Raw genomic sequence first — 25,847 nt, forward strand, 5'->3', positions numbered from 1 at the left:
TAGATTTTTTTCCAGTCCTATTAAGGCACAAGACTCTGAATCATTCCCACCAAAAGCTCCAGAAAACAAGTACTGAGACTCAAGAATAAGACATCAAGATAGGGAACAAGTAGAACAAATCTTAGCATAGACTTGGGGGTGGTTGAAGAATAAGCTGCATGGCTGGTCTAAAACTCTGTGAACATACCTTCAAGAGAGTTCTGGGTAATAAGCCCTCATTCCAGTTCTGCAGCTTTAAGTTCAGTAGCTCACCAGGATTGCGCTTTGTTAGTCTGGAGAGGAGGCATGTTATGAATGAGAGCTGTGTTCCTGTCTGAGTCTTCTGTTTTACTCAGCAGTCACATGGTATATTGTATAACCCTGAAATCCTATGAGATAGATATACATAGCTCAGGTGAAGTGATCCTCCCAACACACATCCAGACTGCTTTAGGTGTAGTCTGTTGACATGATCCATCTTCACCTGCACATGTATAAGGCTGTTCTGAGGAGTACAGTGTGGGTGATTGGGCTTCCTGAGGTTCTGAGGGGTATCCGGAAGCTAGTGCCTTCATAAACAGCCCTGACAAAGGTTGCTGATTACACCCACTTCCCTCTGTATTATTTAAAAAAGCAAATTTTATTTAACTGATCCAACAGGTGTTTTGTCTTTCTGTTACTGCAAATCTACAAGAAAAATTGACTGGCAATTATCAATACAAAGTTTGTGCTTGCAGTTTAGCATTTTGCATTGGTGTTTTGGCTGATAGGAAAGGAAAAGCCCTGTTTTAACAACTTCTCTAATTACACATACACAAACATATGTATTAAATAAAGCAGATAATTATATATATAAATAACAAATGTAAAAGAAATATTTTCAAATGCTATATTGTTTATTAATATATAAATATTAGTTTTTAACCAATAAAAATAAAATTCTATATTAAATATGTATATAAAATACTTATATTTAATATTTGTATATTTATACACAAATATTAGATATACAAATTTATATAAATACATATATATTTAAATATATATATATAAACATTATGATACTTTCTAAGAGACTTTCTTAATTCCCTTCATGCTGAGAAGTGTGTTACAGAATGAAAGGGTCACAGACCTAAGTATTTTAGCAAAGAAACAATTTTTAATATAAGTATATATCGTTTGAAGGTATTTGACCTGACCTTTATAATAGAAGTATTTTCCCAAGCATTTTAGTTACAGGTGCTTATATTTGCTAACTATTCCAGTGAGGCAACACATGACAAAAATGCCATTAAGATGACAGATGTACCAGATGTAGATAATGCCCCCAAATTGGCTCTTAGAAATTTTACATGAAATGAAGGCAGAAGCTGAAAACTGTGATTCCCAAAACCACTGGTTTCAAATGTAACTCTGCTTCTCACAAAATGTACAGGCTACCTTTGCTAAAGAATCAGGAATCAAAGTATCTAGATAAAATTAATAAAGATGACATATTTAGAAAACAAATTAGAGTTTTATATAAGCACTAAGCCACATTAAGCTATTCAAGATAATTAACTTCAAGAACTAATCAACAAATGGAAGTCTGAGATATAGAAGATAATTACTTAAAATGCAAAGAATTCTCCTATAAATGAATGCAGTGAAACAGCACTAATCCTTGTTCTTCATTGGACTCTGAATCAAATGTGTGCCAAAAACAAAACCACTTCAGCACAGGTGCAGCCTATAAGCCATAGGGAAAAGGGAGCCGAAAGAAGTTAGCAATCCTGCACAGGAATCCTGCATAGGAAGCAAGGGTCAGTTTCTCTCCTTTGATTCCAAGAAGAATGGGACTCACAGGAACTCGGAGACAGGACGGTTTGTACTGGCAGGTTTGTGGCACCTTGTGGACATTTTCCAAACCAGGCCAGAACTTGTCGTTACTTCTTCCTGCTCCTATTTGAGATGAGAGAGCTACTACAAAAGCCACTTTTGCTATTTTCTTTAGACACAGGACATTCCTTTAGGCTATATCCTCCACATATCCTACACAAAATTTTTTGTATTTTGAAATACAAAAAAGCTTTGTATTTCAACTTTCATGAGGTCTCTACCCTCTCTGTCCAGTGGCTTCACATCTGAAATCACTTCATCTGCATGGCCTCATTACGAGAAGTGTCCAGTGCAAACTCTAGATAGCTTTAGCTACTTTTTCCGAGGGAAGGCTCCCCCAACATCACCGATAGCTGTCTGCACACTGCTGACTCTAAAGAAATGATGCACTGTTTACACATCCAGTCAAGTCTTCCAGGATGCCTGGTGTTCACACCCTGTCTGAGAGATGGGATCTGATGAGTTATTGTGCTTAAAGATATCCAAAGCAGGCTGGGTGTGGTGGCTCACGCCTGTAATTCCAGCACTTTGGGAGGCCAAGGCGGACAGATCACGAAGTCAGGAGATTGAGACCGTCCTGGCTAACACGGTGAAACCTCGTCTCTACTAAAATACGAAAAATTAGCCGGGCGTGGGGACGGGCGCCTGTAGTCCTAGCTACTCGGGAGGCTGAGGCAGGAGAACGGCGTGAACCCGGGAGGCAGAGCTTGCAGTGAGCCGAGATTGCGTCACTGCACTCCAGTCTGGGCGCCAGAGAGAGAGACTCTGTCTCAAAAAAAGAGAAAAAGATGTCCAAAGCAGTTTTTTCTTTAAATACAGTGTTTCTTAAAAGAAAATAAATTTTTCTTTTAATTTTCACTATTTCAACAGTGTATTTCAAACATCAGTGCCTGTTTATATTCTCCACTATTCCTCTGTGTTCACCCTCTGTTTATCCTCTTTCAGTGTGTTCCCGTGCGTGTGTGTGTGTGTGTGTGTACACATGCACATCTTTGTTTTTTCCTATATTTTCATTTTCCTCTTCCCTTCCTCTTTTATCCATTGTATAATAGCATTGTAGTTTGCTATTTCCAGGGATGGGTGTTACATTATCCATGTATACAGATAAAGACTGTGATTTCTGCCATGTAGCACCACAGCACTTCTTGGGATAAGATGAGAACTCCAATTCTCCTGAAGGAGATGACTCTAACATGGTTGAGCATCTTTGCAAAATGAATATTCCTCAGGGGGTAGGGTGGTCCTACAGAGGAGTTTACCTTCAACAACAAATTAGAATCTTAGAGGTAAAAATACTCTCGCCAGGCATGGTGGCTCACGCCTGTAATCCCAGCACTTTGGGAGGCCGAGGCAGGTGGATCACGAGGTCAGGGGATCGAGACCATCCTGGCTAACACGGTGAAACCCCGTTTCTACTAAAAATAAAAAAAATTAGCCGGGCGTAGTGATGGGCGCCTGTAGTCCCAGCTACTTGGGAGGCTGAAGCAGGAGAATGGCGTGAACCTGGGAGGCAGAGCTTGCAGTGAGCCGAGATCACGCCACTGCACTCCAGCCTGGGCGACAGAGCCAGACTCCATCTCAAAAAAGAAAAAAATATTCTCAAATATCCCCAATTAAATTATCAAAAAAGAAACTAATCATCTTGCAGAGTATACATCAAATAACATTTTTAGCCACCAAACAAAACTGAAGATTAAAATAATTATGGTTTATAAATGTCATTATCACATAGTATTATTTTAAAAGTCAACTAATTACCCTAAAAGGATGGCAAAATCTACCCAGCATAGCAGCATTGTTAAAGTTTTCCAGATAAAACAAAGGCCATTAGTTTTGACACTCTGTTAGAGTGCCAATTAATACAGTATTTGTGTAACAGTGAAGAAATACGCTACAAAAAACTTTATATATTTATATAATAAAATTGGTGTAGACTATATTTTATTAATAAAAATAGTACTAAGAATAGCTTTTTATTAGCTTTCTGTATAACAGAAAGTGATCAACTAGTGAGCAACCAGAATCTGTAGCCTTCCTTCCATGTAAAATGTATAAATACACAAATATATTTTCTTAAAAATTTTTATCAAGCCTTTTTTATTATGTGCCAAGTACTAAAATGCACACTAGTCCTCATGAAATCATATAAAACAGGCCTACTTATTATCTTTTTTATGAGAATGATGAGACTTAGAACAAGCAGATAACTTGCTGAAAGTCTCACATCTAGTGAGCTGACAAGTTGAAACTGAAACCCAGGTTTTCTGAGTCCAAATCCTAAGTTTGTTCTCCCATTCTGGTTTATCTAATCCTTTAATGTATGTAGTTACCTTGTAAATAATTGTATTTACAAATAATTTAAGTAATTATGTAGTTATTTTGTAACTATAGTAGTTATTTTGTAAAATGATGAAGGAAGAGAAAATGGTCTCTGGAAAAGCCAAGGACAAGTTTAAAAGACCTGAATGTGTTTTCCCTTTTTCCCTCTGTGTCCCTACCTCCCTTTTGCTGGCTCTATCATTCAGCTCTGCAGAATATTCGCATTGCCAGAAGCTGAAAGTGAGCAATGAAGATTCTCCTATACCATTAAATACTTTCATAGTAACTCCGCTTGACTGGCAGATACAAAGAGGCTTCCCTGTGACATCCATCACACGGCCCAGAACCGCTCTAAGCTTGGTCTCAGTGACAAATGTTTGAAGTTAATCATCCATATGCTTCCACTTTTCCTGTGAAGACATTGATCAAGCTGTGTTGACAGAGCCTGGATGAAATATAGGTCTCTGGGAAATGCTGAGCTGGCTTTGAATCTACCATTATTTGAGCACAAGGCAACAGCTTGAGGGACATCTGTCATTTTGGTTTGACATTAACTGTCCTCTTCAATTTGAGGCCACATGTGTTTTGGTCAGAGTTGTGGATTCTATAAATGTCCTACATGCCTATCATGAAGCTGATGACTGGCAATGGGCTAAAACGGACTTCCATGCTAACAATAGTATCATTTAAATAACCAAAGAACATTGTAGGGCTTTGATACAGAAAATCATACGATGCTCTGTTATCTAAACAATAAAAAAACTGCTTTATATATTATAACATTTTTCATTTAATAGAAAGCATCACATACATTATTCTCCATATAATTTAATGATCTTGGTTTCAAATGCTTTTAAAACTCATATTTTTCTATACCCTTAAATTAGCTATTTTCCCTATTCTAGACATAGAAGAAAGTACACGTAGCTTTACAGACTATATGAAGAACTGAGTCACACAAGTGAAGCAGGATATTTAGAATGAAGAAAAATTTACTTTGGACCCATGGAGAAAAAAAACTACATTTTATGTACACTGGAAAGAAAAATGTCAGAAGTCAGATGGGTACTAGCTCTGTGTAAATTTGCCCCAACTCTCAAATTTATAACTTTACACTTAATTCAAGTAAAATTTTTAGAATGGAAAAATTGTGTTATAAGTATTGTGTAGGTTCTAAGACTAGGTTGAAAAAGCCAGTTACCATAAAGAAGCAGGGTTATAATACAAAGGACTCAGTAGAGTCCCAGATACAAGCAGCTGAGGGGAAAACAAACAAACAAAATACCATAAGAGACAAGATTCTGTGTTTTGTAGTCATAGTACAAAGCAAAGCTCAGTAAAAATTGTGTAGCAAACAACTTGCCTTTTTATTTCTCCCAATGTCCTTTTTGATATAACTCTCTAACTTCTTCCCAGTTGCCCAATGTCATCATGCAGCCGTGCTTCTCTCATACAAACCCAGCTCCTGAACTATTTAATGCTAAAAAATTAAGTAATTATCTGCCTCCCATCATACATTCAATTTTACAAAAGAAGTGGAGCAATCCAGCTGAATTCATATGTGCAATATCTCTTAACTGACATATGCAACTGTCGCACATATGTATATGTGTCTCATGTATGTAAACCTTTCTAAAGTAAATGTTTATTAACCCATATGAAGCTCTAATCTGTGGATTTTCAAACTATGAATATGGTTGGAAATAAATTTCAAGTTATAAGAAATTTCAAGATTCAGAGGTATATACCTGAATAGAAAGACCACTAACCTTAGCAAGCAATCTAACAAGTGAGTCTACTCAGGAATATGGCACTTGGATTGGCATTCCAAGCTATTCCCAATTGTTATACCTTCATTCTTTTTCATCTTCACCTCCTTTTTCTTCATTTTATCCATCAATGGATATCGACTACATATAGTGCCAAATGCAATAAATAAAAGATGATACCAAAATCATGGAATGTGATGTGATTCTCCCGTATAATTTAGAGTGGGGCCAAGTGTGGTGGCTCAGCCTGTAATCCTGGCACTTTGGGAGGCTGAGGGAGGTGGATCACTTGAGGTCAGGAGTTGGAGACCAGTCTGGCCAACATGGCAAAACCCCTTCTCCACTAAAAATACAAAAATTAGCAAGGAATGGTGGCATGTGCCTGTAGTCCCAGCTACTTAGGAGGCTGAGGCACGAGAATAGCTTGAACACAGGAGGCAGAGGTTGCAGTGATCTGAGATTGCATCACTGCACTCCAGCCTTGGCAATACAGCGAGAATCCGTCCCCCCCAAAAAATTAGAATGGCATGGATTCTTTCCCGCACCTATTAGTTCATGAGAACTAATGAGGTCACATAAGAATAAAACTACTGGGATGCAGCCAAGATGGCCGAATAGGAACAGCTCCAGTCTACAGCTCCCAGCCTGAGCGACGCAGAAGATGAGTGATTTCTGCACTTCCATCTAAGGTACCTGTTTCATCTCACTAGGGAGTGCCAGATAGTGGGCGCAGGACAGTGGGTGCAGCGCACCATGCACGAGCTGAAGCAGGGCGAGGCATTGCCTCACTCAGGAAGCACAAGGGGCCAGGGAGTTCCCTTTCCTAGTCAAAGAAAGGGGTGAGAGACAGCACCTGGAAAATCAGGTCACTCCCATCCGAATACTGCGTTTTTCCAATGGGCTTAAAAAAAGGCACACCAGGAGATTATATCCCGCACATGGCTTGGAGGGTCCTACACCCACAGAGTCTCACTGATTGCTAGCACAGCAGTCTGAGATCAAACTGCAAGGCCGCAGCGAGGCTGGGGGAGGGGCACCTGCCATTGCCCAGGCTTGATTAGGTAAACAAAGCAGCTGGGAAGCTCGAACTGGGTGGAACCCACCACAGCTCAAGGAGGCCTGCCTGCCTCTGTAGGCTCCACCTATGGGGGCAGGGCACAGACAAACAATAAGACAGCAGTAACCTCTGCAGACTTAAATGTCCCTGTCTGATACCTTTGAAGAGAGTAGTGGTTCTCCCAGCAGCAGCTGGAGATCTGAGAACAGGCAGACTGCCTCCTCAAGTGGGTCCTTGACCCCCAAGCAGCCTAACTGGAAAGCACCCCCAAGTAAGGGCAGACTGACACCTCACACACCTGGGTACTCCTCTGAGACAAAACTTCCAGAGGAACGACCAGGCAGCAGCATTTGCAGTTCACCAAGATCTGCAGTTCTACAGCCACTGCTGCTGATACCTAGGCAAACAGGGTCTGGAGTGGATCTCTAGCAAACTCCAACAGACCTGCAGCTGAAGGTCCTGTCTGTTAGAAGGAAAACTAACAAACAGAAAGGACATCCACACCAAAAACCCTTCTGTACGTCACCATCATCAAAGACCAAAAGTAGATAAAACCACAAAGATGGGGAAAAAACAGAGCAGAAAAACTGGAAACTCTAAAAAGCAGAGTGCCTCTCCTCCTCCAAAGGAATGCAGCTCCTCACCAGCAACAGAAAAAGGCTGGACAGAAAATGACTTTGACGAGCTGAGAGAAGAAGGCTTCAGACGATCAAACTACTCCAAGCTACAGGAGGAAATTCAAACCAATGGCAAAGAAGTTAAAAACTTTGAAAAAAAATTAGACGAATGCATAACTAGAATAACCAATGCAGAGAAGTCCTTAAAAGAGCTGATGCAGCTGAAAGCCAAGGCTCCAGAACTATGTAAAGAATGCAGAAGCCTCAGGAGCTGATGCAATCAACTGGAAGAAAGGGTATCAGTGATGGAAGACAAAATGAATGAAATGAAGTGAGAAGGGAAGTTTAGAGAAAAAAGAATAAAAAGAAATGAACAAAGCCTCCAAGAAATGTGGGACTATGTGAAAAGACCAAATCTACATCTGATTGGTGTACCTGAAAATGGCGTGGAGAATGGAACCAAGTTGGAAAACACTCTGCAGGATATTATCCAAGAGAATTTCCCCAATCTAGCAAGGCAGGCCAACATTCAGATTCAGGAAATACAGAGAACGCTACAAACATACTCCTCGAGAAGAGCAACTCCAAGACACATAATTGTCAGATTCACCAAAGTTGAAATGAAGGAAAAAATGTTAAGGGCAGCCAGAGAGAAAGGTCGGGTTACCCACAAGGGGAAGCCCATCAGACTACCAGTGGATCTCTCAGCAGAAAGTCTACAAGCCAGAAGAGAGTGTGGACCAATATTCAACATTCTTAAAGAAAAGAATTTTCAACCCAGAATTTCATATCCAGCCAAACTAAGCTTCATAAGTGAAGCAGAAATAAAATCCTTTACAGACAAGCAAATGCTGAGAGATTCTGTCACCACCAGGACTGCCCTAAAAGAGCTCCTGAAGGAAGCACTACACAAGGAAAGGAAGAACTGGTACCAGCCACTGCAAAAACACGCCAAGTTATAAAGACCATCAAGGCTAGGAAGAAACTGCATCAACTAACGAGCAAAATAACCAGCTAACATCATAATGACAGGACCAAATACACACATAACAATATTAACTTTAAATTTAAATGGGCTAAATGCTCCAATTAAAAGACACAGACTGGCAAACTGGATAAAGAGTCAAGACCCATCAACGTGGTGTATTCAGGAAACCCATCTCAACTGCAGAGACACACACAGGCACAAAATAAAGGGATGGAGGAAGATCTACCAAGCATATGGAAAACAAAAAAAGGCAGGGGTTGCAATCCTAGTCTCTGATAAAACAGATTTTAAAACAACAAAATCAAAAGAGACAAAGCAGGCCATTACATAGTGGTAAAGGGATGAATTCAACAAGAAGAGCTAACTATCCTAAATATATATGCACCTAATACAGGAGCACCCAGATTCATAAAGCAAGTCCTTAGTGACCTACAAAGAGACTGAGACTACCACACTATAATAATGGGAAACTTTAACACACCACTGTCAACATTAGACAGATCAACGAGACAGAAAGCTAACAAGGATACCCAGGAATTGAACTCAGCTCTGCACCAAGCAGACCTAACAGACACCTACACAACTCTCCACCCCAAATCAACAGAATATACATTTTTTTCAGCACCACATCACACCTATTCCAAAATTGATCACATAGGTGGAAGTAAAGCTCTCCTCAGCAAATGTAAAAGAACAGAAATTATAACAAACTGTCTCTCAGACCACAGTGCAATCAAACTAGTACTCGGGACTAAGAAACTCACTCAAAACCACTCAACTACATGAAAACTGAACAACATGCTCCTGAATGACTACTGGGTACATAACGAAATGAAGGCAGAAATACAGATGTTCTTTGAAACCAACGAGAACAAAGACACAACATACCAGAATCTCTGGGACACATTCAAAGCAGTGTGTAGAGGGAAATTTATAGCACTGAATGCCCACAAGAGAAAGCAGGAAAGATCCAAAATTGACACTCTAATGTCACAATTAAAAGAACTAGAAAAGCCAGAGCAAACACATTCGAAAGCTAGCAGAAGGCAAGAAATAACTAAAATCAGAGCAGAACTGAAGGAAATAGAGACACAAAAACCCTTCAAAAAATGAATGAATCCAGGAGCTGGTTTTTTGAAAAGATCAGCAGAATCGATAGACCACTAGCAAGACTAATAAAGAAGAAAGGAGAGAAGAATCAAATAGACGCAATAAAAAAATGATAAAGGGGATATCACCACTGATCCCACAGAAATACAAACTACCATCAGAGAATACTACAAACACCTCCATGCAAATAAACTAGAAAATCTAGAAGAAATGGATAAATTCCTGGACACATACACCCTCCCAAGACTAAACCAGGAAGAAGTTGAATCTCTGAATAGACCAATAACAGGCTCTGAAATTGTGGCAATAATCAATAGCTTACCAACCAAAAAAAGTCCAGGACCAGATGGATTCACAGCCGAATTCTACCAGAGGTACAAGGAGGAGCTGGTACCACTCCTTCTGAAACTATTCCAATCAATGGAAAAAGAGGGAATCCTCCCTAACTCATTTTATGAGGCCAGCATCATCCTGATACCAAAGCCTGGCAGAGACACAACCAAAAAAGAGAATTTTAGACCAATATCCTTGGTGAACATTGATGCAAAAATCCTCCATAAAATACTGGCAAACCAAATCCAACAGCACATCAAAAAGCTTATCCACCATGATCAAGTGGGCTTCATCCCTGGGATGCAAGGCTGGTTCAACATACGCAAATCAATAAATGTAATCCAGCATATAAACAGAACCAAAGACAAAAACCACATGATTATCTCAATAGATGCAGAAAAGGCCTTTGACAAAATTCAACAACCCTTCATGCTAAAAACTCGCAATAAATTAGGTATTGATGGGATGTATCTCAAAATAATAAGAGCTATCTATGACAAACCCACAGCCAATATCATACTGAATGGGCAAAAACTGGAAGCATTCCCTTTGAAAACTGGCACAAGACAGGGATGCCCTCTCTCACCACTCCTATTCAACAGAGTGTTGGAAGTTCTGGCCAGGGCAATCAGGCAGGAGAAGGAAATAAAGGGCATTCAATTAGGAAAAGAGGAAGTCAAATTGCCCCTGTTTGCAGATGACATGATTGTATATTTAGAAAACCCCATTGTCTCAGCCCAAAATCTCCTTAAGCTGATAAGCAACTTCAGCAATGTCTCAGGATACAAAATCAATGTACAAAAATCACAAGCATTCTTATACACCAATAACAGACAAACAGAGAGCTAAATCATGAGTGAACTCCCATTCACAATTGCTTCAAAGAGAGTAAAATACCTAGGAATCCAACTTACAAGGGATGGGAAGGACCTCTTCAAGGAGAACTACAAACCACTGCTCAATGAAATAAAAGAGGATACAAACAAATGGAAGAACATTCCATGCTCATGGGTAGGAAGAATCAATATTGTGAAAATGGCCATACTGCCTAAGGTAATTTATAGATTCAATGCCATCCCCATCAAGCTACCAATGACTTTCTTCACTGAATTGGAAAAAACTACTTTAAAGTTCATGTGGAACCAAAAAAGAGCCCGCATCACCAAGTCAATCCTAAGCCAAAAGAACAAAGCTGGAGGCATCACACTACCTGACTTCAAACTATACTACAAGGCTACAGTAACCAAAACAGCATGGTACTTGTACCAAAACAGAGCTATAGACCAATGGAACAGGACAGAGCCCTCAGAAATAATGCCACATATCTACAACCATCTGATCTTTGACAAACCTGAGAAAAACAAGCAATGGGGAAAGGATTCCCTATTTAATAAATGGTGCTGGGAAAACTGGCTAGCCATATGTAGAAAGCTGAAACTGGATCCCTTCCTTACACCTTATACAAAAATTAATTCAAGATGGATTAAAGACTTAAATGTTAGACCTAAAACCATAAAAACCCTAGAAGAAAACCTAGGCAATACCATTCAGGACATAGGCATGGGCAAGGACTTCATGTCTAAAACACCAAAAGCAATGGCAACAAAAGACAAAATTGACAAATGGGATCTAATTAAACTAAAGAGCTTCTGCACAGCTAAAGAAACTACCATCAGAGTGAACAGGCAACCTACAGAATGGGAGAAAATGTTTGCAATCTACTCATCTGACAAAGGGCTAATATCCAGAATCTACAAGGAACTCAAACAAATTTACAAGAAAAAAACAAACAACCCCATCAAAAAGTGGGCAAAGGATATGAACAGACACTTCTCAAAAGAAGACATTTATGCAGCCAAAAAACACATGAAAAAATGCTCATCATCACTGGCCATCAGAGAATGCAAATCAAAACCACAATGAGATAACATCTCACACCAGTTAGAATGGCAATCATTAAAAAGTCAGGAAACAACAGGTGCTGGAGAGGGTGTGGAGAAATAGGAACACTTTTACACTGTTGGTGGGACTATAAACTAGTTCAACCATTGTGGAAATCAGTGTGGCGATTCCTCAGGGATCTAGAACTAGAAATACCATTTGACCCAGCCATCCCATTACTGGGTATATACCCAAAGGATTATAAATCATGCTGCTATAAAGACACATGCACACGTATGTTTATTGCAGCACTATTCACAATAGCAAAGACTTGGAACCAAGCCAAATGTCCAACAATGATAGACTGGATTAAGAAAATGTGGCACATATACACCATGGAATACTACGCAGCCATAAAAAATGATGAGTTCATGTCCTTTGTAGGGACATGGATGAAACTGGAAACCATCATTCTCAGCAAACTATCGCAAGGACAAAAAACCAAACACCGCATGTTCTCACTCATAGGTGGGAATTGAACAATGAGAACACATGGACACAGGAAGGGGAACATCACACTCCGGGGACTGTTGTGCGGTGGGCAGAGAGGGGAGGGATAGCATTAGGAGATATACCTAATGCTAAATGATGAGTTAATGGGTGCAGCACACCAACATGGCACATGTACACATATGTAACAAACCTGCACATTGTGCACATGTACCCTAAAACTTAAAGTATAATTATAATGAAATAAAAAAAGAATAAAACTATGGGGTTTTATTCTTGTTTTTTGTTTGTTTGTTTTTGTTTTATTGGTTGGTTTTTAACTAGCTCACCCTAGGTACCATAATTATGGAGGGTATGAATTTTATAGAAGAATAGGCAAAGAAAACAATCCTAGCTAAAATAAAAATGAAAACAAATATTTATAAAGAAGTGAGAAAACAAAACTTTCAAGGAAACAGTGGATAGATTACCCGGAGTCAGAAATGTACAGAGGAAAGACCATAAGCACCTGAGTCATGGTGTCTACACCAGTTAGCTGGCAGTAGGAAGTTGAGGACTACAAGGATTAAGATACATAAAGTATTTGTCCCGCAGTTACTGGTTCATGAATTATTGTATCCACCCTCCAGAAATCACAGGACACATAACACATATTTAAAAATGGAAAATAAAATAAGAAAAATACCTCAGGTTCAAATGCATGCTGAGGAGTCTCAGCTTTTTTTTTTTTTTTTTTTTTGATACCATGTTCCAAATATTTAGGGGAAACTTTATAATAGGCTTTTACTTTGCAGTGGTATAAACTGTCCTAGAAGAAGACTGACTGCTGCATTAGGAATAAAAGAGAACACAAAAGTCAAAAAAAGGAAGTAAGCATCCCGGACTGAGGGTAATAATGGTGAAGAAATAAAAAGACCTATATAAGAAAAGCTTGTATGTATTGATCTTTAAGGTCGTAACAGTAACCTAGCAACAGGAGTGAGTCTGGGAAAATAAGGCTGTAGAAACACTACACAGAATTTGGAAACTATTATTAATTGGGTATCTGTGAATCAGAAGCTTTCTTTCATCTTTACATTTATTAGCCCTTTGGAAAGATCTTCAGTCCAAATCATAGAAATTTATTTCAGCAAAACTTTGATCAACCAAAATTAGAATGACCAACTAGCAGGCAATTTCATTATTCAAAATGATACTTGTAAACCAGATGCAGTGGCTTATGCCTGTAAGCTCAACACTGGAAGGCTGAGGTGGGAGGGTCACTTGAGGCCAGGAGTTCCAGATCAGCCTAAGCAACATAATGAGACCTTACCTCTACAAAAAATATACAAAAAACAATTAGCTGGCTATGATGGTACATGCCTGTAATCCCAGATAATCAGGAGGGTGAGGCAGGAGGATCACTTGAGCCCAGAAGTTCAAGGTTGCAGTGAGCTGTGATCACACATGGCACTCCATCCTGGGCAACAGAGCAAATTCCCTTCTTTTAAAAAAATTAATAATAGTAATACTTGTAGGAAAAAGATAAAATCATCAAAATCCATTTGAATAGGAGGTTTATTCAAAATATTAACACCCGGGATACTTTTATTTTGCTTAGAATTTATTCTCTTTCATGTCCTACTATGAAATTCCTACCTGGACTCACTTTATATTTAATCCAAACTCTTTTAGAGTTATAAATTGAATCAGGAAAATCAAAACCTGATGGAAGGCAAAGACAAAGAAAGTTAGAATAATATTAACCATTTTGTATTTAATAAGAACTAAAATTATCCATAATTTTATGAATATTGTATACGAACATGTTTTCTCAATATAAAAAATGTATACAAACATTTTTCAAAAAAAAACAAATATACTAATCTTATAAGAATCATGTGGAATAAAAATAAATTACAAAATCTACATATAGCATAAAGATAAACCTAGATAAAGAGAAGAAAAACTATGTTCCTAGGCCAGGAATGGTGGCTCATGCCTGTAATTCTAGCACTTTGGGAGGCCGAGGTGGGCAGATCACTTGAGGCCAGGAGTTCAAGACCAGCCTAGCCAACATGAGGAAATCCCATCTCTACTAAAAATATATATATATATAAAATTACCTGTTGTGGTGGCAAGCACCTGTAGTCCCAGCTACTCGGGAGGCTGAAGCAAGAGAATCACTTGAACCTGGGAGGCAGAGGTTGCAGTGAGCCAAGATCGGGCTACTGCACTCCAGCCTAAGTGACAGAGCAAGACTCTGTCTTAAGAAAAAAAAAAAAAAGAAAAGAAAAAGAAACTGTCCCCCAGACAAGAAGGCAGAATAAGAAAAAAAAAAAAACTTTTAAATTTTCAAATATATAAATATATTGAATGATGTAATTACAATAGAAATCTTAGTGGTAGAGTTCTTCTGTTCAATCAAATTTATAAGTCCTTTTAATTGCAAAGAATGGTCATAAACTCTGGGAATAAGCTGTAACTTTGAAAAAGACAACTGCCATCTTCATGGAGTTTACAAACTAACAAAAGAAACAAAAAGAACACATAAAATAACTGCAAGTTATTATAAATGCTAAAAAATAAATAAGATGCAGAGATGGAGAAAAATAGGGAATGTGCGTTATCAACTTTATTAGGATTCTCTAGGAAGACTCCTCTAGAAGGTGTTATTTAAGTGAAAACCCAAGTAATAAGAAGCCTTAAAAAGAAATGGAGAGACCATGTTCCAGGCGGAGAAAATAACTTATGCAAAGTTCCTCAAACTGAATGAGTTTGTTGTGCTCAAAAACTAGAAGGATTTCATGAACGAATCATAGTAAGGGAGAGAATAATGTGAGATAGAGATGGAAAAACAGGTAAGTTATAGTAGACATTACTAATACATACATAAATAAGCATTAAATATATAACATACATATTATATATAACATAAAAAGAACACATACGTATATACTCACACCAGTGAACAACTAAGTAAACAACAATATAAACAACTATATGTTTATGTATGTGTGTGTGTGTGTGTGTGTGTGTGTATACATTTTTTCTTTCTTTCTGGGTATATAGATGGAGTCCACTTCCAAGTCTATTTTATTTAATGTAGACATGATCACATAACACATTTCAGCAAATAACATGTGAATGGAAATAATGTGTGTCACTTTCAAGTAGAATTGTTTAAGAGTTTAACGTGTGGTTTGTTATGTACTGTTTTCCTCTATGTACAATCTGAAGGCTGTCTGAAAAGGGAGTGTCAAAAGATGGTGGACCCTCCATAGGTCTGGATCCCTGAGTGACTATGTAAAGCAGGGATTCCCCTGCTGACTCATATGGGATACATAATGTATAGAATTAATTTTAATTGGTAGACTACACGTCAGCATCTTATTTCATCTACTCTCACCTAAGTCACAAAAATGTTAAATACATATTAACATTTCCTATTTCCCCTGCACAAATGACAGCCACTATTTGAACTTTCAGCTACTATGCAGTGAATGTTTTCATTGCACTTTGGAAAATTATATGACTTCTCTATCAATAAATGAAGTTATTAGAATGAATAGATTTTGCTTTGCTAACAAAATAATATGCCAGTGTATGCAAGAGAAAATAAGAAGTGGCTCAAAGTAACAAAGGTAAATTTCTCATTTCATTATGTATCCTATATGAGTCAGCAGGGGAATCCCTGCTTTACATAGTCACTCAGGGATCCAGACCTAAATATAAAATTCTATAATTAGAATATATGCACACCACTCAATGAACAACTAAATAACAACAAAATAAAGACAAAGAAGATCTGAACATTATCAATAACTTGATCTAATTAATATTTATACAATGCCATAACCAGTAACTGCAGAATTCATACTCCTTTAAAATACACATGGTATCTTCATAAATGCACATAGTATACTCACAAAGATAGACTATTTGCTGAGACTTAAAACAAGTCTTAGTAAGTTTAAAATGATTGAAATCAGAGATTTTATCTGACCACAAAATAAAAATAGAAATAATTAAATTACATAAGAAAACCCCTAATATTTAGAAATTAATAACAAACTTCTAAATAATTGATGTGTCAATAAAGATATCACCAAAGAAGTTATAAAATATTTTCAATTAAACAGTAATGAAAATACATCTCACAATTTGTGGGATAAAGCTAACACGGTGTGTAGAAGGCAGTTTATAGATTTGAAGGGTTATTCAGAAAAAAAAAGTGTCGAATCCTATGTCCTATAGTCCTACCTTAAAAATACATAAAAAGAAGAGTAAAATGTACTCAAAGTAAGTTGACAGAAGAAAATAGTAAAGGAAAAAGCAAAAATAACTGAAATAGAAACCAGACAATAGAAAAAATTAACAACTTCAAAAGTTAGTCCTATGCAAAGATTAAAACTGACTTTATCTATTTTGGCTGCTATAAAAAATACCTTAGACTGGATGATTTTTTTTTGAAACAGGGTCTCACTCTGTTATCTAGGCTGGAGTGTAGTGCTGCTAGACTGGATAAATTATAAATAATAGACATTTATTGCTCACAGTTCTGGAAGCTAGGAAATCTAAGATCAAGATGCCAGGAGATTTGGTGTCTGGTGAGGGCCTGTTGCTCAAAAGGCACCTTCCAGCTGTGTCCTCACATGGCAGAAGGAAACACAAGCTTCTTTAATCCTCTTTATAAGTGTTACTGGTGGAAAGTATCCAAGTTCCTAGTGGCAAATTATTACAGGTCTGCGGCAACCTCAGTTCTTGCCTCCTCAGAAGAAAGAATTCAACTGAGGGGCATAAAGCAGAAAAAGAAATCAAGGCAAGTTTCATGCAGGAGTGGAAGTTTATTTTAAAAAGCCTTTAGAACAGAAAAGAAAGGAAAGTACATTTGGAAGAGCCCCAAGTGGGTGACTTGAACAAGGTGGTTTTTTTTTTGGTTTTTTTTTTTTTTGAGGCGGAGTCTCGCTCTGTTGCCCAGGCTGGAGTGCAGTGGCGCGATCTCGGCTCACTGCAAGCTCCGCCTCCCGGGTTCACGCCATTGTCCTGCCTAAGCCTCCCAAGTAGCTGGGACTACAGGCGCCAGATGCCCAGCTAATTTTTTTTGTATTTTTAGTAGAGATGGGGTTTCACCGTGTTAACCAGGATGGTATCAATCTCCTGACCTCGTGATCCACACGTCTCGGCCTCCCAAAGTGCTGGGATTACAGGCGTGAGCCACCGTGCCCAGCCTGAACAAGCTTTTTAACTTTGATCCTAGTACTTCATAGGCTGACCCCTTTTCCCATGATTTTTCCCTTAGGGTGGGCTGCTCACATGGACAATATCCCCTTACCCTTGGGAAGTGAGCATGTGCAGTGTGTTTAGGAAATTGTATGCATGCCTATCTGAGGCTTTCTTCCCCTTTCCATTGCTTTGCCCCCAGAAGGTCATACTCTGTCATTTTGTCACTTAATACATATGTCCGGCAATTGTGTCTCCCTGGCATCTGCATTCAATTAACACTTTAGTGCAACAGGTGTGGACCATCAGGAAATGACCTCTCCCTGGCACAGGCTGCAAATTTATCACTTTTAGAGAGCCAATATCATTGCCTAACCATCACCCAACATTCCTAGTGGGTGGTGGAGGAGCCCTCTCCTGCCCTACTCATGCCTAGCTAACAACCTGTAACATAATGATGCTAATTCTGTTTCTGAGGGCTCCTCCCTCATGACCTAATTGCCTCCTGAAAGCCCTATATCTTAATATTATTGCAATGAGAGCTGGGTTTCAACACATGAATTTGTGGCAAACACTAACATCCAGTCCATAACATTCCACCCCGACCCCTCAAAATTCGTGTTCTTCTCACATGCAAAATACATTTCATTCTATCCCTACAGAGCCAAGAGTTTTAACCTGTTCCATTATCTACTTAAAAGTCCAAAGTCTTGAGTCTTATTTAAATATCATCTAAAGCAAATATGAGTGAGACTCTTAAGATTCATCCTGAGGCAAATTCCCTCCACTAACAAACCTGTAAAATAAAACAATTTATATGCTTTCAAAATATCATGGAGGGACAGGCATGGGATAGACATTCCCATACCAACAGAAATAAGTAGGAAAGAAAAATCTAACAGGTCTTAATCAAATCCAAAACCCAACAGGAAAAACATTAAATATTAAGGCTTCAGAATAATCTTCTTTAACTCAAAGTCTCAACTTCTAGACACACTGTGGTAAGTGTTGGGGCTCTAAGCTAAGCTTAATATTAAGGCTTAGTGCCCCAAACATCATTGCTTTGCTGAGTACAGCCCACACTGAAGTTCTCAAGGGTTGGAGTCAAGTATCTGCAGCTCCCTCAGGTTTGAGTTCCCTACCAGTGGCTTTACTAGTTTGGAGTCAATGGGGCAGCCTCCACAGCTCCACTAGGCATTGCCCTAGGGGGGCTCTCTACAGTGGTTTTATACCCACAGCTCCACTAGGCATTCTCCTACTGGGGGTATCTGTGGTGGCCCCACCCCTGCCCTTGTTATAGTTCTTTCCCTGGGTCTTGAAGCTCTCTGGGGAATCCTTTGAAATCCAGGTGGAATACCCACACTCCCTCAGCTCTTGCACTCTGTGTCCTGGTGAAGATAGCACCGGGGGATGCCACTAAGATTTACAGCCTGTGCTCTCGAGAGGAGTGGCCACTGTGGCATGCACCATTCCTGAGCCCATTGGAGCCACACCTAGGGTGGTCAAGGAGAGCTACACCAGTATGTGGGAAGCAGGGATACAAAGGAGAACTGGGCAGCAAGCTCTGACGTGCCTGAGGCCTCACTTTTGACATCATTCTGTCTACCTCGGCATGCTGGACCTGTGATGGAAGTGGCAGCCCCAATGACCTATGAAATGCCTCGGGAGTCATTCTCCTCCCATTGTCTTGATAAATGGCCCCTGGTTTTCACAGTTCTGTATCAATCTCCTTATCAAACTGTCACTCTAACCACACCCTTGCTGTTCTTTCCTAAATATACTTAATTTTTTTTGTTTATATTACGGCCAATCTCAGAATTGTGTTCGATCATAAATTCCATCTTCAGATTATTTCTCTCATTTTTTATTTTTACTTATTAGCAGTCAAGAGAAACCACGCCACTCTCAACATATTTCTTAAAGACTTTTTCTGCCAGATATCCAATTCCATCACTCAAAATTCTAAGGTAAGGACATAAACACAATTCAGCCAATTCTTTGCCACTTTATAATAGGGGTCACCTTTCCTCTAATTTCTAATTACATGTTCCTCATTTCTCTCTGTAATCTCATCAGATTACTGTTGGTAAAACTTCTTGCCAAAACTGGGAGCCACCCTCCATAAGAGGAAGGCAAGATCAACCCAAAAAGGGGGCAGATCACTCCAGGTTGGTAGACAGTCAGATTTATTCAGGACAACTTACAAATATGGCAGTTTTGGGTGGCAACAAAACCAGGTAGATTTACATGCTTTCAACACACACCTGTCTAGTCTTTCATAAGATGAAAAGTAAAGGGCAGGAGAAAAGGGAAAAGCAGGGAAATCACTCTCATGACCTAATCACCTCCCAAAGGCACCATCGCATAATACTATCAAACTTAATACTATCAGATTTCAACATATAAATTTGGGGGAACAAAAACATTCAGACTATAGCATTGGCCAACTGGTAGCTAGACTGCTGAGAGAAAGACAGAGGGAGACAGAGAAAGAGAGAGGTAACATTTTGTTTCAAAAAAGAATAGAGAACACTAATTTTTTATTAAAATACCAAACCTGATGAAGACTTCACAAAAATGTGTACACCAATACCCCTCCTAAACATAGATGCAGAAATTCTTAAGTAAATATTAGCAAACCAAATCCATTATGAACAAATACATATACAGCATAACCCACTAGGGTTTAGACCAAGAATGAGAAGTTGACTTAACAGTAAGAAATCAATGTAATTCATATTAAGAGAATAAATATAAATAATATAAACATTTCAACATATGAAAATTGACAAAATTCAATACCCAACCATAATTTTAAGACCCTCAGCATACTAAGAATATCAGGAAGCTTTCTCATTCTAATAGAGACATACATGAAATATCTATAAATATCATGCTTAAATGGTGAAAGTTGAGCATGGCTGTTGGAGGGCATGGAGAAAACAGACAGGTAAGCTCTAGACTGACACCTATGAGTCCTAAAATAAAGAGGTCTTTACTCATGTTGGGCATGAAGATCAATTTAAACTGTTTTCTGCTGAGATCTTTCCTTCTTTCTGCTTCTCTCTCAGACCTAAGTATTCACTCTAAGAGCACATTCCAGATACATTATTACATTTAGAGAAAAAGTCCAAGGGATGGGAGTGCAAATAGACAAGCAATCTTTAAGCTAATAACTCCTCCATACACAACACTTGCCTTTGTATGTGCTGAATCTAAGCTTGAAATATCCCTGGAATTGTTTCTATCACATCTGTGATAGTTTTCCCAATTGTTTTGGCCTGTATTTTTATCTTTTCTCTAAAATTCCAATGCCATCTGCTTTTATTTTCAGGAATTCCTAAAAATATCTTGTGAGCTGATGGCTTTCTTTCCTTTCCTTTATACCATGTTGCTCTAGGTTAATTTTTAAAATATATTTTTATAAGTTTAAAGATTTTAGATGAGGAGGCATAAAAACATATCTCAGTCCACCATACTGATTCAATTTTTAATGAATAATTTTCAATATTTATAAGATGCAGTGAAATTGGAATTTTTAGTCAAGGTTATTAGGAATGAAAACAAATGAATGTAAACTTTGTATAAATTGTTACAAAAAAACAAAACAAATGAGGCATACAAGCATGCAATTTTGTAATATATATAAATACATTTTTAACATTCATTTATTTTGACTCAGTAATATCCCTTTGTAGGAATTTATACCAAAAAAATCAGATTCATGAGCAAGGATATTCACTCTGGCATTAGGTATGAATGTCAAAAAAGGCACTTCCAAGATATCCAACATAAAAACAATGGTTAAATAATTTTGGCACATCTCCATCATAAAATAGCAGGCAGAAATGAAAAGATCATTTCAAAAATATTTAATCTTGTGTTAAAATGTTTATAACTGACAAAATAAAGTCTGAAATATTATAGACAGTAATGTGTCTACTTTTTTCATATATTTAATTACATGTGCACATTCTTAAAGGACCTGAAAGAAATCTATTAAACTGTAGTTGGTACCAGGTTGTTGAATTACTTTAATCATGGTATATTACTGTTTCTTTCATGAGCTTTTTTTTATTTTCCAACTTTCTAACATAAGCACATACTATTATAGTTGGAAAAAATACACAAGCATAAAAAGATCACTTTTTAAATGAAGGTGAGTTTATATTTAATAATTGGCCAAAATAACTCATTCCTCAAGCTTCCAGTTAATAAAGATCAGGGCTCTGTTTATTGTCTTATTTAGAATGAGAACTATTCAGTCTCTCTTCATTAAAATTGGATTTTCAAAGTAATTTCTGGTTAGTTCTATTTTGTCTTGATGATGCCTATTATCATCACTGTATAGGGACTCCTTCAAAATTTTCCTCATGCTACTGAGGATTAATACAAAGCAACTCCACAAATTGTAGATTAACAATCACTGGGCTCTTTGGATAAAGTAATGTTGCACTCTGCTTTTCATCCTAGTGCTTAACTGATGAGCTTTTGAAAACTTAAAACTAAAAGCCTTAGAACTGTGGTCCTTTGTGGCTTCTCTTGTCTGTCGTGAATGATTAAGTGGCTTATTAAGACAATTAAGTTTGGACCTCTAACTAATCGTTTTTATGAGACACAATATCCTATTAGACAACCCTGAATCTTGTGGGACTTTTTTTATTCAAAGCTTCTGCTAAATTATGATAATGAGAACCAAAAAGCCATAGTAATTAATTATCATGGATTAGCCCATTTAAAGTAGCATCTCTTTTCTTCTTCCTCCCAGCCTTCTCTCTCATGCCAGAACTAGGATACGGACAAAAAGTTGTGGTAAGAAATCAATTTCTCTGTTTTTGTTTAAGGTGATCCAGTTAAAGTAGACATGGCTCTTAATAAAGAGACACCCCTGCCATGTATCTGGCCAACTTACTATCCAAAGGGCCTCAGCTTAAATGTCACCCTTGAGGAAGGTCTCTCAAGCTCCCCATCTGTTATCACAATCACACATGGTCATTTGTTTGATTATACGCATAATGAGTGTCTTCCACACTAAAATGTTTTATGAGCCCTATCTGCCTTGTACCCCATTGTACCTCCAGTTCAGCATCTGACACAAGGTAGGTGCATGATAAAAAAAAAAAAAGTCATGAATGGGTTAACTGTAAGTCATCTTCTCCATCTTATCATAGTTTAAATATGCAAAATGGGAGTATTTTGTAAAAATAAATTATAGTCAATCATTAGCTTTTGGAACCTTTTAAAAAAATTTATTTAATTCTATATGCAAGGCAGAGTAACCTAATTGGAAGGGCACTGGATGAGTGTTTGAAGACACAGCTGTTTGTGCTGGCTGTCATTTCTTAGTCATGAGATCTTGGCTAATCTCTTAAATTCTCTGAGCCACAATTTCCTAATCTGCAAACTGAAGATAATAATACTTCTCCTGCATGCTTCACAGAGTTACTGAAAGGATCAAGAGAGAATTAATGTGAAATTGCTTTATAAACTCTAAAATACTAACCCAAAGTAAGTGGTGTCATTCTAACAGCTTTTATGTATGGAGGCTGCTTATTTTTATTGATTGCCTCTCCATACACATACAAAAAGTACTTTTAGGTAAAAATGAAAGCTATTATAGTACTCTGTTATAGCCCACCTCATTAATAGATCATTGAATAAACCACTAATCTATCACTTAAATAATGGATTATACAGCAAAAGCGTAATAAAAAAGAGTTTTGATCAAGCTTTGAGTAGTGCTTTTCAAGACAGACAAAGAAGAAAATGCAGTTTCTCTCTCTCTCTCTCTCTCTCTTGCTCTCTGTCTCTGCATGTAAATCTATCTGCATGTAAATCTATCTCTGAGGTCTCAGAGTTGCATTATGGTGATAAAATCAACAAGCAATTGGTTCTGGCCATAAAACACATAAGCTTAAGGACCTACAAGTCAGCAATTTGAGAGTCAATCCATCTTTCACGGGTGGATTTCACTCAGCTAATAGACAGAGAATTATGTATAAAATCATAATGCCAACTTGTAAGTTTATAAATAGAAATATGGTTGTCATACCTCCTTAAACACTGACATCGGCATAACCACCTCTTCTCTCCCAAAGGCAGATCATTAAGGAAAGTCAAACTTTAATGGGAAGGGTCCTCAAGAAGCATAAAATCACAACAGAAGTAAGTTACATTAGTCAGATGATGGTCCAAAGCACCATGTCCACAATAAAACCATTGGCCAATATGTTCTTTCTGTATTTAGACTGGACACAGCTAATGTTTGTTCTTCTGGGTCAATTGTTTCTGACTTTATTGCTGAATAGTGTCCCCTTTGACTGTTAATTTTCCTTTAGGTTTATTTATTTATTCAGTCAAGTCTTGCTCTGGCCCTGCCAGTAAATCCATTTTTTTCCAAGTGTTCACATATCTCTGTTATGATCTACTATCCATTGATTTTATAATTTAATTCTCAGAGAACAATCTCATTCCTCCTACTTACAAGATCTCAGGGGAACTTCATGTGCCACTTAATGTGCCCCCATGTACCACTTTCAATAAAAACAAGAAATAAAAACATTAGCCAGACATGAATTGAGTTGTCTGTTGCTCATAGGACATTGAATTATGAAGCCAGCACTTAAATACAGAAAGACAAAAGAGTCAGCATTTAAAATGATGTTTGTCCAAAGTTATATTAAAACAAGACTAGTAAAGAACCCAAGGGATTTTTTAAATGTGACCTGTCTTGACAAATTATTCAACCAGATTTTAAGAAACATGGAGTAGCTTTTCATTTAAGGCATAAATGTGTTTAATGAAGTAGCAAAAGAAATGAAAAATCAATTTCTTACAACTTATTAATTCATACTAAGAGATTGATTTCCATTTATAATTCACTATTATTAATCTCTTTCATTGATATCTGACTGGGCAATTATAAAACAACACTCTTGATAAGCTAATTACAAAACAACACTCTTGATAAGCTAAGTATCATTAATTGTAACAAAAAATGGAAAAATATTGAAAACATACTTGGATTACCAACTACCTTGTGAATAAGGCTTAAACTATTTTAAAAACAATATAGGCCATGTGCAACCCAAATATCTACACATTTTATAATTGGGATAAAATGTGAAGAAAAACATTCCAGGAGCACATACATCAAGAAATAGGTTTTTATTTGTTATAAATTTTCATAGATTATGCTGCTTTAGTGACATTTAGCAAGAGAGACATTAGAATACACAATTAATGCAATCCAGGTTATTGCCATGAAAAGTACATTTGATATCTAATTTTATAAATCTCTATTTTAGAAAAATATGTTCTCATTCCTAACAGATATCTCCAAAGGAGAGTAGACTCTTTTTTAATAAAAGATAAAAAAGAAGAAAAAATGTACTGATATAAGATCAACACAGCAGAGAGAGAAAGAGATGCAGTTTTGTCTCCATCTTAAGCAATATAGAATTTTAGTGGTATTTTATAATTACTATCATACTTGTTGTTGAAATAGGCATATATGGCCCAGATAATTGCCAGCAGCATGCTTGCCTTTGAGTGTAACTCAAGCTCATTTCACTATTTGTTTGTTTCCTGACTCATTCCAAAACAGATTTATGTTTGGCTTTGTGCCATTTTGAATGTGTCAAAAGAAAGCATACAAACACCCAAAATCCCACACCTTAATGGAAAGTTACTTTGTAATATCTTTGTAGCATAGTTCTTAACCCAAATTAAGCTAAAACTTTCAAACATTAAAATCTATAAATGTTTGGAGTGCAGGACATTGGAGGTATTTATCAAACATTAATTCCTAATCTAGATGTTTTCTCCTTGAAACCAAGCATGTTCCGGGACTACTATCCCACCACCTCTCAGCTTCTGCTAACAGAATGTGACTTGGTTTTGCTAGTCATCCAAGTTGTCAGCATCATGAACTAAAAATACATATAGATTTTAGATTAACTGTTGTTTGAGATCCTTGTTTTTATTATTTCAATTAAACTTTTGTAAAGTGTTTGGCTCATGTCTTTGTGTTATGGCCTATGGTAGGAAAAAAAAAAAACAACAAAAAGACATACTCTCTACTCTCAAGAAGCTCCACGTCTACTGGGAAACACAGATGCCATCAGTTCAAATGGCTGTAATACAAAACATGATGATAGCGATGATTAAAATAAATATCATTGGTTGAACACTTACTATGACAT

This window comes from Pan paniscus, chromosome 5, assembly GCF_029289425.2.
Source record: "Pan paniscus chromosome 5, NHGRI_mPanPan1-v2.0_pri, whole genome shotgun sequence".
NCBI classification, from domain to species: Eukaryota; Metazoa; Chordata; class Mammalia; order Primates; family Hominidae; genus Pan; species Pan paniscus.